At 47.0% G+C, this 14,448-nt stretch overlaps 1 protein-coding gene across 1 annotated transcript in view; it reads left to right on the forward strand.

Annotated features, from left to right (window-relative positions):
* Nucleotides 1-6,798: 6,798 nt before the first annotated feature.
* LOC144733868 (uncharacterized) overlaps nucleotides 6,799-14,448 on the forward strand; it is a 210,360-nt gene continuing 202,710 nt past the window's right edge. The window contains exon 1 of the mRNA XM_078615876.1: nucleotides 6,799-6,848. The gene's annotated coding sequence lies outside the window, so the exon portion shown is untranslated. The remainder of the gene's footprint in view (nucleotides 6,849-14,448) is intronic.

Genomic DNA, 14,448 nt, shown 5'->3' on the forward strand with positions numbered 1-14,448 from the left:
CTCTCCACATTTAGAATCATGTGATCAGAGTATTGGCTGGTATACATTGCTACATGAGAAGCCACTTCGTTGAGCTATCATTTGTGATAGCCAGGTCGCTTCTGAAAAAGAGCCGCATAGCCCAGTGAGCCTTACCTAGTAAAATAAAAAAGTGTACATATTTGCTGCTGTTCGAGCAAATTCAATACCAGTTGTGTGAGTGAGCGATTATGGAAAAATACCTAAGATAACATCACATTCGCGTTGTTGTGGTGAGTAAAAAAACACTCCAAAAGGCCGTGTGGCAAATATATTGTTTTATATTCATGTGGGGACACAGATATGAGAAGGAAGAATATTGCCTGCTTATGTATTGTGTTACATTCTTCACAATGACACGAGTGACTATCGTGCTGTGTAAAAGCAAATACAAGATAACAAGTGTTTCTTAAAACATCCATGGCACAATAAAGTTACAAAGTTAATAACGAAGTAACAGGAATCGCTGTCTTCTAAACGAAAGGGCTGCCAGAGAATGCTCTATATTTCTTATTAAGAAAAGTACCAAAACACCACGCAATCGGTGGCATTCGAAGTTGCAGAAAAATAAAGGGGACCCACGTCCCTGATCTGTTTTGTATGCCTCTTCAGTCGTTACGAAACGCACAATGTAAATGCAGCATGACAGCCAACTTGCTGGGGGAGAAAAATGGCCTCGTCTGATATTTTGCCTCAAGGGCAGGGAGCGGGGAGTTCGAGGCTAAACAATCGCCCACTCCTATTGAGGGGGGAGGGGGGGGTCCCTTACAAATGCTTGTGCCATGGCCCCTGACAATCGTCCTAGAACACTTGAGCGCGGCGTTCCAGATGTTACACCGGTCGTAGCCAACACGTGCTACAATCGGAGGTGGTCGGAGGATGAATTAATAATGAATCATCTGAACAAATCGCATTTAAAGTGTGTCAGATCGCAGAAGCTAAGGTTTGAGCCTGGCTAGTGCTCGTACATGGGTGACCATAGGCGGAATAGAATGCGTTATGGACTGTGGGACTATGCTATGACCAGCCGAGAACATTAAAGTGCAAGAACATCCACTATTGTATTTTATTTTTATGTGTCTCGGCTTCAACAACCAACAGTGACCAGAGTGGTGCAATGGTCAAATATCCCCGCCACTCACCTTCGACACACATGGCTTAATTTTTGTATATCGCTTTTGAGATCTGACAAGATCAAGAGCATTCTGTGTTTATGTATGTTTAACTTCCGTCGAACCGTACATGGCCGACCGTGCAAATTGGAGGTGCGGGGAAAGGACAACAAACTAAACACAAACAGCATTTCGAAAGAATGAGCTTGTCAATCTAGATTATTTAAAAGTGCATAGCCCCAGTGGCTCTCTAATATTGGAAGGAAGAGTGTTCTTAAAGTGCGCGATGTGGTGACCGTCCTTGTTTGATGGCTATCCAAAAGTTTAATGTATAATGGTGTGTAGTGTATAGCTCAGTGTATCGTGTAGTGTAAAGTGTAGTGTATATAGCATCTGAAAGCGCGCTATGCAGTGACTGTCTTTATTCGATGGCTATCCAAAAGTCGCTGCTGCTGCGAAAATGACCGGAGGTTGCGTGATGATGGCAATGGTGACCGAGGGGACACGGGAAGCTTGACCCAGGACCTTCTGGAGGGTTCAAGAAGGGGACGTGGTTAAGGACGGAGCCGGGAAGGTGGCACGTGGAAGGTGGCCCAGAACCTCCTGGAAGTTTCCGGAAGGGGACGTGGCCAGGGCGGAGCCAGGCCACGCTAAGGGGCATAAAAGGGAAGCCCTAAAGCTGAATCAGGGCTGTCTACAGGTGGAATGGAACCCAAGGTTCTTTGTCTTCGTCTTTATCTCTGTCTCCGGCGTCATGGGTCAGACAGCATGTTGGCTGCTCTGACCCTTAAATAGTTATCCCGTGTGTGAACAGTGTGTAAGATATATCGTCTACATCATTAGACCTCCTTTGCCAGTACCAAAATATAATAAAAGGGTTTTCCCCCTTTTTATTGGCAACAAAAGTGAAAACTTTTTACGAGGAATCATGTCTGCATTAACAAAAATACTTGTGGTCAAAATGCAAAAAAAACACTGATAATATATGCATGTTCCTTGAAACTGATTGGTCCACACCAGAGACGGCTTTCTTTTGAGCCTTGTCTCAATTTGTGCTAGACCAGAAGACGCCAAAAGGCGTACAGCTCAAAGACAATGCACAATCAAAGTAATGAGGGCTCGGGGTAAGCATCGACATCATTAGACCTCCTTTGCCAGTACCAACATTGAAGAATAGGGTTTTCAAGGACAATGCATACATTATCAGTGTGTTTTTTGTTTGCATTTTGACTACAAGTATTTTGGTTAATGCAGACATGATTCCTCATGAAAAGATTTCAGTTTTGTTGCCAGAAAAAAGGGGAAAAACCCTATTTTTATATTTTGATACTGCTCGCAGTCGCAGCGGTCGTGTGGGGTTCTGAATCTACTCCACCGACGGTGTACTCAGCTCCGTCGTGCCGACTGCCGCAGGTACGTGCGGTCTCCGCGACCGAGGGTGATTGGACGGAGTTTCATCTATGCTTCAAAGCAGCATATCGCTCCGTCGACTTGTCAGAGCATGAGGCGTTGCGGGCCCTGCCGATAACCCTTGATGATGACTCATTGGCCGCCATCTACTCCATCCCCGAGGCCGATCGATCGTCATTCACTGATGCCTGTGCTGCGATGGCGGCTATTTACGAACCTCCATCGACCATCCGGAGGAAGTTTCAACTCAGAAAGCGGGGTGACACAGAGTCACCCCAAGCATTCTGCAGCACTCTGTTGGCTCTCAGGCGGGCGGCCTATCCTCCCATGGATCGGGCAGCTCTCAACTCGCTCATCCTGGAATGGCTACTGAAGGTGGCAAAGGACTTGGGGGTCGTCCTATCCGTCGCTGACGACAACGACCTCTCGTCCCTCCAAGTTTCAAAGAACATTCAAGCTCATCTGGATCTCAGGGAGGAGGATTTGCTGGCCAGCGACAGCAGCACAGAATAGGCGACTGGATCTTCAAGCTCACGACTTGCTAAGATGTGGGGAGGGCGTTCGCCGGGTGCGTGGCCACCATGCTGCGGACCGTAGAGGGGTTACGCCCCACGTGGATGCTACAACTGCGGGCGCACCACATCACCAGAAATTGACAGCTGCGCGCTGGCGGTCCACCGGGAGCTCCTGCGACCTACGGCGTCGACTTCTCCTCATCCTGAGGACCACAGGCGATTCGTGACGCATCTTGCACAGGGCCATTTCATTCCCATCACTCATCCGCGCTAGGTTGTTCTGTAACCTCTCATCCCGACAGGTTTTATGATGAGGGTAAATGGTGTGAGTTGGCGTATCGGGCGTTCGGTGCCACACCGGGTTCGTTGGACATTATGGCGTTTATTCAAGGGGTAGAGATTCGTGTTGTCATTGACACGGGTGCTTCTGCTACCCTCATTTCGTTGCCGACTTTTCGTTCATTACCGGCCTCAAACCGGCCGCTGGAGCAGGTGGACAGGCCATGTATTGTGGAAAATGGAGGTAGTCTTGGGATTGTGGGTCGCATGATTGCTACAATACAAATAGGGGACGTGCGCATGGATGGCCCTGTGTTGATTTACACGACTTTGGCCGTGCCATGCTTGTTGGGCACGGATTTCTTGCGCAGGATGCCCTCAACATCTGGCTGGATAAGGGTTGTATTAAGATGCCTTCAGGGCAGCGTCTAAAGTTCTTGACAACGGCTATGAAGTGTACCACGATGAATCCTGTTGTGCAGCCTATGGTTAGCCGCACAGTACACGTTCCACCAGCCACGCAAATTCTTGTGCCATAACGGCTGCGTAAACACTTACCCTTGGTGAACCCGGCAGAAGGAGTCTTGTTGACCCCCTCGAATGCAGTGTCGCGGACACCCTCTTTGGTGGGGGCACTAATCGTGTTGTCAGCGAATAGCAACCCCTTTATTCAAGTAGTCAATGTGGGACACACGCCGATTGTTATTCAGGAAGGCATCTTATTGGCAGACGTGTCGGCGGCAGTGGGTACGGAACATATGGCGTACATGTCAGGGGAGTTGACACAGGCTCAGCCGGTGTGCGATGCTGAGCCCGAGTGGCTGCGGCGGTTGTGAGGAAAATCGGGATTTGACAGCCGAGCAGCAGGAGCGACTTCACTGACTTTTAATTTAAGGATATTTTCACAGCGCCCTAAAGCCTACAGCTAGGCCTAAAGCCTAGAACTAGGCCTCAAAATCTCCCTTCGGATCGTCCGATTAGGTGTAGCAACATTGCCCCCTACTGCAAACACTTGGCAGGACCCTACAGAAACCTTTAGACTCAGTGGGGCTTTCCTGGCTAAACAAGTGTAATAATACATTATGTTTATATTCTTTGGTTATTCGGTCCTACCAGCCCACCCCGCAGGGTCCTGTTTGTGGTTAGCTGTACGGCCAGTGGGCTCTTGCTGCGCCGAGGTGAGCCGTGCGCAGGCAGCTGCCGCGCTATTTTTAGCGCGTGCACGTGGAGGGCCAATAGGCGCGGGTGGCTGCACGTACCCGAGGGTGGGCAGCGGCGTGCACGGGCACGCGTGTGCCAGGAGTCTCATCCGAGCATTTGGGGGAGAATGCACGCGGGGAGTGTGGGTGAATAACCCGAGGTGGCCGAGAGCCAGCCAAGAGTTATTTTTCACAGAGGGGAAGCGGCAGCAGCGGGGAGTGAAGAGGAGGAAGGGGGAGAGGCATCGGGGAGCAGGAGCCTTAGCAAGATAAGCTAGCAGAAGAGTGGCGGAGAGTGAGAGAGAGCAGACTAGCAGTGGAAAGGCAGAGTGAGAAAGAGAGAGAGCAGAGTAGCAGTGGAAAGGCAGCGTGAGAGAGAGCAGAGTAGCAGTGGAGAGGCAGAGAGCAGACTAGCAGTGGGGGAGGCAGCAAGAGAGAGAGAGCGAGCGGAGCGTGGCAGGCAAGCAACACAAGCGAGAGAGCTGCGACGGAGTAACGTGGTGTTGAACGCGAAGAGTTCTGTTGAAATAAAGTGACACAAGAAAAAGAAGTTGTCCGCGTGAAATAGAAACACTACACATGTAAGCTACATATCAAAATGCTGGACATTTCACAGCAGATGTTTTCATCAATAAAGGGACGGGAACGATATTGGGTATGGAAGTAAACACAACACAAACGGGCGGACACACCACAGAGAGAAACAACACAAATGAGATTTTTTTAAAGTAGAGAGAGAGAGTAAACACAAACTAGCGAGACCACCAAAGTTAAACAACACGAACAAAACCAAGGGTACAGTAGTAAACATCGCACAAACTAAGTAGGTGCTACGTGTAAATCCAGATGGCTCATCGGACAGCTCCAAACTCAATTTTAGAATCAGAAAATGTATTTCTACTTGAGGAATCCGATGAGCTATGAGGCTCTCTTTCACAGATGTCCAGTAGGGGCACGGGGTAAGAACCTTGCAACAACAAAAAATACAAAAACACGATAGGAGTGCAATGTACGAGCAAGATAAACAAATCACCCAAATACATACAAATACATCTAAAATATCCCTAACCTAACAGACAAAGCCCGCTGAGATATTAACTTGTTTTTCGAATCCGACCTGGTCACAAATGAAAGCTCAACAGAATGGCTTATCATTTGGACATTTATAGCAGAAGGAAATTATCTAAATAGTTTAAACGCGCGTTTCTAAATGTGGAGGGAAAACAGGAGGACCCAGAGAAAAAATCCACGGGACTACGGGGAGAACATGGAAACCTCAAATATACAGCAGGCGTCAGGGTCGGGATGGAACCCCCTACCTCCTGCATACCAGGCGAGGAAGATAACATCACACCACCGTGGCGCCCCTTAACTAAATTTGAGATGAGTAGCCCAGCACCGGGGCTGGGGGGGGTCCTCGTTACCCTTCATTTCATTATATTCATCCCCGACTGACGCTTCACTACAATACTCTTAGGTTTTTTTCGGTTAAAGTCACGTAGGTAAAAAATAAAATTACTTTTCTTAATTTTAATTTTATTTTTTACCTACGTGACTTTACCAAAAAACCCAAGAGTATGAATCCTTGCAGTCACGAAAGCTTAAAGTCTAGAATCTTGACTACAATACCTGTGTAGGCGAGTGGGTGGCCCCTTGTGTAACTTAATCTCAGCTGTTGCCGACATTACCCGGGACCCGAAGGGGAAATTCATTGTGAAACACGAAGTGGCCACTTTAAGAGGAGAAAAAACCCCCAAACGGTAAGGGGTGCACATTTGAAATACCGAAGAAGTTTGTGCCAGATTTCGTGTGCGCCACGAATATGGAAGCAGGGTGACCCTTTGACCCAACAAGGCTTGGACAAAGGGAGTGGAAAACGATTAAGTAAATTCCCGATGCGGTACAGAACATTTGTACCAGCCATGCCCGGCTGTGGGAGCTATCAAATGCGACGGGGGAAATAAAATTCACCATGATAATCTGCAGTCGTGAGGCAGAGTAGCTTTATTCTTTTGTGTTGGTCAACAGATTGTACGGCGAAGGAGGTGACAGTTTTCATGATCTAACCCATAAAAAAACTAATTATGATTCACGATGATGATTTCATTTATGAAGCAGGAAGAAGGAATAGCTAGTCAAGTTGTGCAAGTTATGACTGCTGGTGACATTGACGTCATTGGTGTACACAAACCACTCCCTTAACTGGTACCCATACATATAGCTCAGCTGACATTCTTGTCGGCACAGAATGTGTAGTATGGCCCATTTTAGAGCAGCAGTGAACCTCTTATTATTTTTTGCTGTCTATTGTCAAGGTAAGAATGTGTGTTACTTACTACGATTCACACGGAGTGAGAAAATAATATTTCAAAATACACCTTGTAATATATCCGCGAATAACTAGACCAAAGCCTGTCACCTTGCACGTACGCGTGTTGGACTTCTTTCGCACCGTACGCAGGCAAACCGCGCAAATCGGTGGTGAAAGAATAAACCCACCTTATCTGACTTATATTCCAATGTGTATTTTGGTACTTTCATGTTATCTTACTCTTACTGTTTCATATTTTGTAAACGGTTTTCCAAAGCATTTGATCAATACAACTATGCTTGTTTTGCTTTTGGCACCACATGTTTATTCATGTTGTAAGATTGTTAAAATGTTACCCTTAGTAAAACGAAATAAAACTGTGTTATTTTAGTTGGTTCTTTGCTTCCAATAAAATATAGTAGACAGAAATGTACGTATTGTCAATTCACAGTTTAAATATGTATCTACAATCTTTACAATTGTATGATTAACAGACGTGTATATTCATGTGCTTGTCCAGCCCTTTGTGAATCCATTTCTGGGTGCGGACGATTCCCACACTGTGCATGGTGGGGATTATTTTGACCATACTTCATGCTCGTCAGTGTGCGCTGGCAGAGATGGGGAGCAAAGATATGGGGAGCATAGTAATGCAATACTGGCGTATGTTGTATGTATTGGATTATGAAATTTTGATGAAAATAATAAAAATTAATAATTTTCAAAAAAATGCGCAAATCGCATTAATTATGTTAATGTGTGTATTAACATGCATAAATTATGATGTGTGTAATTATATGCATAAATTATGATAATCGCGGAGATAATCGTAGTAATTTATGCGGATGCTTGCGATTATGTTACTGTGAGCAGTTATGATAATTAGGCTTAGCTTCGTTTATCCATTGTTATATCAATCAGGATAATACGATTATCATCGATTAAACGTTTACCGATTATCTTAGTGTGTGTTATGATATTTTAGGTCTCCATTTTCATATCTCATCGCAGGATACAGTTATCAAGAATAAGATAGTTTTGCATGGACTTGGAAAGAAGCACTCGAACAGTTGGTGTTAAGCAATTTTATTCTAAACAAGCACATGACACTCTCTTATCCGAAAGCAGGTATACGTCAATAAATTCATGGACAAGATTATGCAGTAACGAAAATGAATGACTAAAAATACTTCTTCATTGGCGTGATTATGCAGTTAACGAAAATTAATGACTAAAACATTTCTTATTCATGTAACTCGACGACAGCAACTGCTTTGCACAATCCGTTGATATTGAACGCACCACCTCGAAATGGCAACCCTTTTTGAAACGCAATGACAATTTTTTTTTTAAGTCTTATTCGTGTGCGTGTTGTGTGTGCGTTGTCCCCTTTTAATATTAATTAATTCTTAGAGCCGGGAGTTGTGTCGTTAGCTTGTGTGGTGTGGGAGGATACGAACAGCGGCCAGAAGTTTTCTCTGGGTTGGGCGTGGCCGCCGCTCTGCTCCTGCTGCTCCCTCGCTCTCTCTCCACTGCTGGACGACGAGTTGGCACGATGCTGTCCTTGAAGATGCTCGGTCGCTCGTTGTCGCTCGTTGTCGCTCGTTGTCGCTCGGTGGCGCTCGGTGGCGCTCGGTGGCGCTCGTTGTCGCTCGGTGGCGCTCGGTGGCGCTCGGTGGCGCTCGGTGGCGCTCGGTGGCGCACGGTGGCGCTCGGTGGCGCTCGGTGGCGCTCGGAAGACTTTGACTTTCTTTCTCCACTGCGGGATGACGAGTCGGTTTTGGTTGATGCTGGTTGATCTGGGTGTGTATTAGACACACGGCGCATTCAACAGCGCTGTCCTCCTCCTCACAGCCGTTTGACCAGGCTTTCTCCACTGCTTTGCGCTCTCTGCTTTGCTCGCTTGGCGATCTCCGCCTTTCCTGCGGGTTGTTCGCTGGTCGTCACTCTGACGAGGAGCGATGCTTCGTTCGTGGCAGGGTGGACGTTGGCGTCTTTGTTGGCTGCACTCGCAGCTCGGCGACTCAGGGTAGCGATTCTTCTCAGGTGGTGCAGACCTCGGCTTGTAGCTGCACGTCGCTACCTCGCGAACCTCGTCATTCTGGATGACGAAAAGCTTCTTCGTTGGCGGCGACGAGAAGAGATGGAGCCGAAGCCCTGGAGATCTGTGGTGGGGGCCAGAGCCCCTGACGATCTGAGTTGAATGGATTTTTTCCCGGCTTATATTGGGAAAATCCACTCAGTCTTCCCGAGTTGTTTGAAGGCCGTCATATATCTTTCTGTGGGTTGAACACATCTGCGTCCGTGTGTTTCGTGTGTCGTGTGCGTGTTTATTAGTAAAGACACAGCTGTGTAACCATTCTGGAAGGAGGGGTGGGGAATGTTATTTGCTCGCGTGTGCAAATCTTGCTGTCCGTGCTGCGGGGAGACAAAGACGGCCGTGTTTAACTCAACGTGAGCACCCTCTCCTCTCTCTGCGTCTTTTGCGAGAGAAAACAAACAAAAACAGAGCGAGAAGAAGCAGACACCCCCGCGACCCCTCCTCGCGACCTTTCCTAACCCTCCAAGCATTCATGGGCCATCTGTTTGTGCTGCGGGGAGACAAAGATGGCCGTGTTTAACTCAAAACGTGAGCACCCTCTCCTCTCTCCGCGTCTCTTGCGAGAGAAAACAAACAATGTCAGCACAAACCCCCCCCCCCCCCCCTTGTGACCTTTTTGCTCCCTCCTTGCTTGCCAGACCCCGCTGGAAGACAAAGGTGGCTGAGGAGATGTTTGTAATACATTTATGTGGTCCTGTGTGTTACATTTATTCTTGAATTATATTTTATGAGTTCCTTCGGTCTTAGTATCGTGGTTATCATTCGTCTATGTTTAATGAATATTCGTAATGATCCTCGTCACATTATTATTTTGGGGCTTCGCCAAGTTTAGTTCTCCAGAGATTGGTGTTTTATTCTGAGTTATATTTTAATGTCCTGAGGTTAAGTGTAACTATGTTTCCACTTAAGATTTCTGGAATTCGTACTCTTTAGTTTTTAGGAAGGTCGTGTAGGTAGGAAACATATACTAATAATAAAAATATTATTGTTTGTTGGTTAATTATCTTTGTTAAGTTTCTACTTTTCGTTAAGGAAAACGTTAAGAAAACGCGAAGTTTCAACCGTTATTTACTCTGCACCTTATCTGTACATCTCCAGATGTCTTGGGAGGTTAGTCCATACATCTTTTTGTCCATCTGGATGTCTATGACCTTTCTGTGACCGACTTCTTACCAGTTTAATGGCCGTTTCACAGATTCCTGGTGTGCTTGTAGTGGGTTGTTATCATTATTTAATTAAAAAGTATATATAGATATAATAAAAAGAGAAATATTTTTTTTTTATTATTCTTAATATTAATAACGGAAAACCGGGCATAGATACAACACGTACCTCGATATACGTTTTGTTTGCATTATTTTATACCTGAATATAAAATGAAAAATTGTACCGTACAGGCATACCTCACATAGCCGAACGCGAGGGTTCCGTTCCTGGACAATTCCGCTTTCGACAAATAATATCCCTTGTGGAAAATATAGGGTTGCATTACCTGGGTCCAAAATGATGGCCCCCTCCTTGCTTAACTAATTCTATAAGATGTCTGCCCTTCGTCGCTCTCCATGTCTCGTGTCTGTGTGTACAACCTTTATCTCTCAATTCCACAGCAACACAAAGACTCCCCGTCTCGATTACTCTTCCTGCACCACGTTACTCATGCCAAGTGCTGGGAGAATAACTAGACGGATAATTATAAACAATTACTCTACACCAGAAACTATGGTGTACTGTAACAGGATATCATGAATGTGCAACAGAATATAAGGAATACTGGAAAGGGAATCGACCAAATGTTTTACTATCCAAAAGCTGGATTTAAACAGGAATCAACTGATTTTTAACGATCCAAAGATCAGCCACTGCTCGGTTACTGTTGGAACACAGACACATGTATTAGAAATGTCATAGCTATGAACTATGCTCGATTACTGCTCGAACACCTAAACACAAGTATTCAAAATGTAATAGATTGATTACTGCTCGAACACATTGATACGTATTCAAATATGACAGTTTAACACGTAGGCGTTTTTGGGTTAGATTGCGTAAATATATAAATGTGTCGTTAAAACCCGCGCACCACCCGACACAGCCAACTAGTAAGGGTTGTCACGTAAACAGAACATGCCAATTCGTCACTAGTACAGCACACCGGTGGGTTGGACAGCCAAGCCACAACATTTACAATCTGAGTACGACGTTTTGCCAGTAAACACGTTCCTTCGGAGTGGGCAGGTAGGAACTTGGTTGGACAGCGCATTCGTGCGATCCGTGTCACGGGGCGCAAGCTGCGTGGGGCAGCGCGTCACGTGGTGCTGAGCCCGCCCGAAGCGCTCTATCAAATACAAATCGAGGGCGTGGCTATGCACGACAGACAGACAAATAATCCCTGGTGGGCAGTGTGGAACTGTTCCTACCTGTATTACAACTAGCTTCATCAGGTGACAGCCAGATTTGTGGAGAAGTCCACCTGTTTCGTTCCTTATATAGAGGCGCAGAGGTGGTGACCACACTTCTGCACTCCTGCGCATAGTGGGTGGGTGGGGGGCGGCGATTAATGAGTCAACGTACATTATGCATGCGCATTATGTGAGCCATTTGATCTTGTCCTTACTGTCCATTGTGTATTAAAATAGCCGTACCAACGGTAATCCCTATTAAAGTATGGTGGCCTGTATATGCATGCATTTAAACATTATATTACTTGATGATTCTGCTATCACACGAAGAATATATGTGTAGTGACATTGGGGATGTCACTGTATGGTGCGGGCCCTAGAGGGCCATGGCGTGCGAAGTACTTACATCGCGGATAGCATTGTGTGTGTTACAGAGTGATGCCGGCTCGAGCAGAGCACGGCGTGCGATGTACCGTAAGTGGGTGTAGTACCAGCCCTAGCAGGGCTTGGTGAGCGCTGGGATAGCAATGGCACCACGCATAGCGGAGCAGGAGAGTTAGCCCAAGGACAGGGTTGCCCCGGGCCGTGGCACTCTGGTTGACCCCGTAGGCACGTGATCTGGAGTGTCCATAGGGAGGCCCCCATGTGGGGGGGGGGGGGGGATAGGGAGTGATCACGTGTCCTGGGAGAGCTTTCGAGAGAGATCGAGAGAGAGCTGGAACGCTCTCGAAGGTGGGCGGGGCCAAGGGCGGAGCCAGCCCCGACCCGGGAGGATATAAGGTGGGTCCCTGGGAGGGACCTAGGTTGCTACGTTCTGCAAGCTGGAAGATCCACGTTCTACATCTGAAGAGGCACCAACACGTGGCCCGTGTTGTATCCTAGCCTTCTTCCATCATTGAGATATAATGAATGAAAACACCCCAAAGCGCAGCAAACTGCAAAACACCAGGTGTTGTTAAGTAATGAACTGGAGGAGGGCTAGGATGACAGAATTTGCAACCTTGCCTCAAGGAAAGATAAATCCAGGGTGAGTGGTCAAACGAAGTGGGTCAGCTCAAGGCTGTGTACACAGGGGGGGGAGCTGATTTAAACAACCCTGCACATCTGAACGTGAGGGGGCCTTTGACCTGAAATTAAGAATAACACTCCCAGAGCAGAAGGTTGGATGGCCACAGTGAGACGAATAAGAGCGTTGTATATCTCAAGGATGCAGACTCAGCTGAATAGCAAGGCTGCGGGGGTCACCAGAAGTTCGCGTTCGCCTAGTTAAGACGAAAAGCTCAATTATTCTGTATTGCTATTAAAGTAACGTTAAAGTCGGAATTTAACAACAGGATAGGCTAAAGTTATTGATATTCACACCCACTCCAATTAAACCAGGCCACAAGTTACGCCTACTGAACCATCACCATCATTAAGTCAATATGAAATGTTATTTCCATACTTTAATACTTTTTATACAACTCGACCCAAAGCATATGACAATCAGAACCTTCCTAAGTCAAAATTGAATCGCACCCAGACAGGAGCGAATAGTCGATATAAGGTTGAAGAGGGAAGGAAATTAAGAGCACGGCGAACTGCAAACGTAAGCAAAAAAGCCGGGAACGACACCAACCCAGCGACCCACCAGCCCAACAACAGCGAGTCGGGCTTCGACAGGCCATAAAAGTAGAAATAATAACTCCCGGGGTCAGGGGACATCAGGAGAAGCAGGCAGACAAAAACCAGAACTGACTCCAAGGTTCAACCGCCCTCACCTACAAGGAGTGACGGAAATTAATGAGGCCTTGAGTTAACGGCGTCAGCTGGACAGCAACAACAACGGCGAGCAGAGACAGGGTGAGGCAAAGACTGCGAGGCTATGAAATGCAACTTCATGTCAGTAAAGCCCTGACCAACAAGTTAAGTTAAAGACATCACAATACATAATATCGTACATAACATCAATGTTAACGCTATTCACCGTAAACTATATTCCGCTTATATAACCATGCAGACACCAAGGAATACGAATTCCTAGGATCAAGAAACTTACCCCTTAACCTAAGATATCGGAAATAAATTAATAATAATAAGCCTATGCATGAAAAGACAACAGTAAAACTTATGAAAAGCCAGGATAACGGGATGAATCACCACCAGGTCGAATATAAAATACATAATAAAAGAGCGATGTTAAACCCAGGGTCGGAGAGAAAGGGAGATCCCGGCCGTCTTTGTATCCCCGCAGCGCGGGATAAGAGTGTGTATACGCTCGGGGAGGCACCTCCACTTGGGTCAAGCACCACGATGGGAAACGGCAGACCTTAGGTTACATACAGAATCATAACTGTGAAATGGTAAGGGACAAATGTTAAAACTTTTTAACCATTTCTTTGTGCATCGGTGAGGGTCGGAGGGAGTGTTGCCCTCCCTCCAGGTCGTGCAACACGGACAGAGACGCCTGTGAGACGATTTGTAACGTCTGTGTTTTGGTTCATGAAGAAGGCCAGACAAGAGATAATATTGCACCCAGACAGAGAGACGACTTCGAGGCAATTTGTAACATCTGATTGTTTGCTCGTGGATTTTATGGAGGGAGTATGACAACGGAATATACCAGTGGGTGATGCACACAAGGACAAGGACATACGGATACACACATGGACACACCTACCTACGGACAGATCCTGACACAGCAAAAATCGAAAGAAACCCCGCCTTGTGGGCAGGACCCAAAAGGGATTTTTCGGCATAAAAGAAAGGACCCTGAGCATTGGAAACCAGTTCGACCGGGAGGGTCGGCTCAGGAGTTCGACCGGGAGGGTCGACTCAGGAGCGAGCTGCGACCAGCGGGTCGGCTCGACTCATCTTCAGCTCGACCGGGAGGGTCGACTCAGGAGCGAGCTGCGACCAGCGGGTCGGCTCGACTCATCTTCAGTTCGACCGGGAGGGTCGACTCAGGAGCGAGCTGCGACCAGCGGGTCGGCTCGACTCATCTTCAGCTCGACCGGGAGGGTCGACTCAGGAGCGAGCTGCGACCAGCGGGTCGGCTCGACTCATCTTCAGCTCGACCGGGAGGGTCGACTCAGGAGCGAGCTGCGACCAGCGGGTCGGCTCGA

Source organism: Lampetra planeri, chromosome 48 (genome assembly GCF_965212315.1).
Source record: "Lampetra planeri chromosome 48, kcLamPlan1.2.h2, whole genome shotgun sequence".
NCBI classification, from domain to species: Eukaryota; Metazoa; Chordata; class Hyperoartia; order Petromyzontiformes; family Petromyzontidae; genus Lampetra; species Lampetra planeri.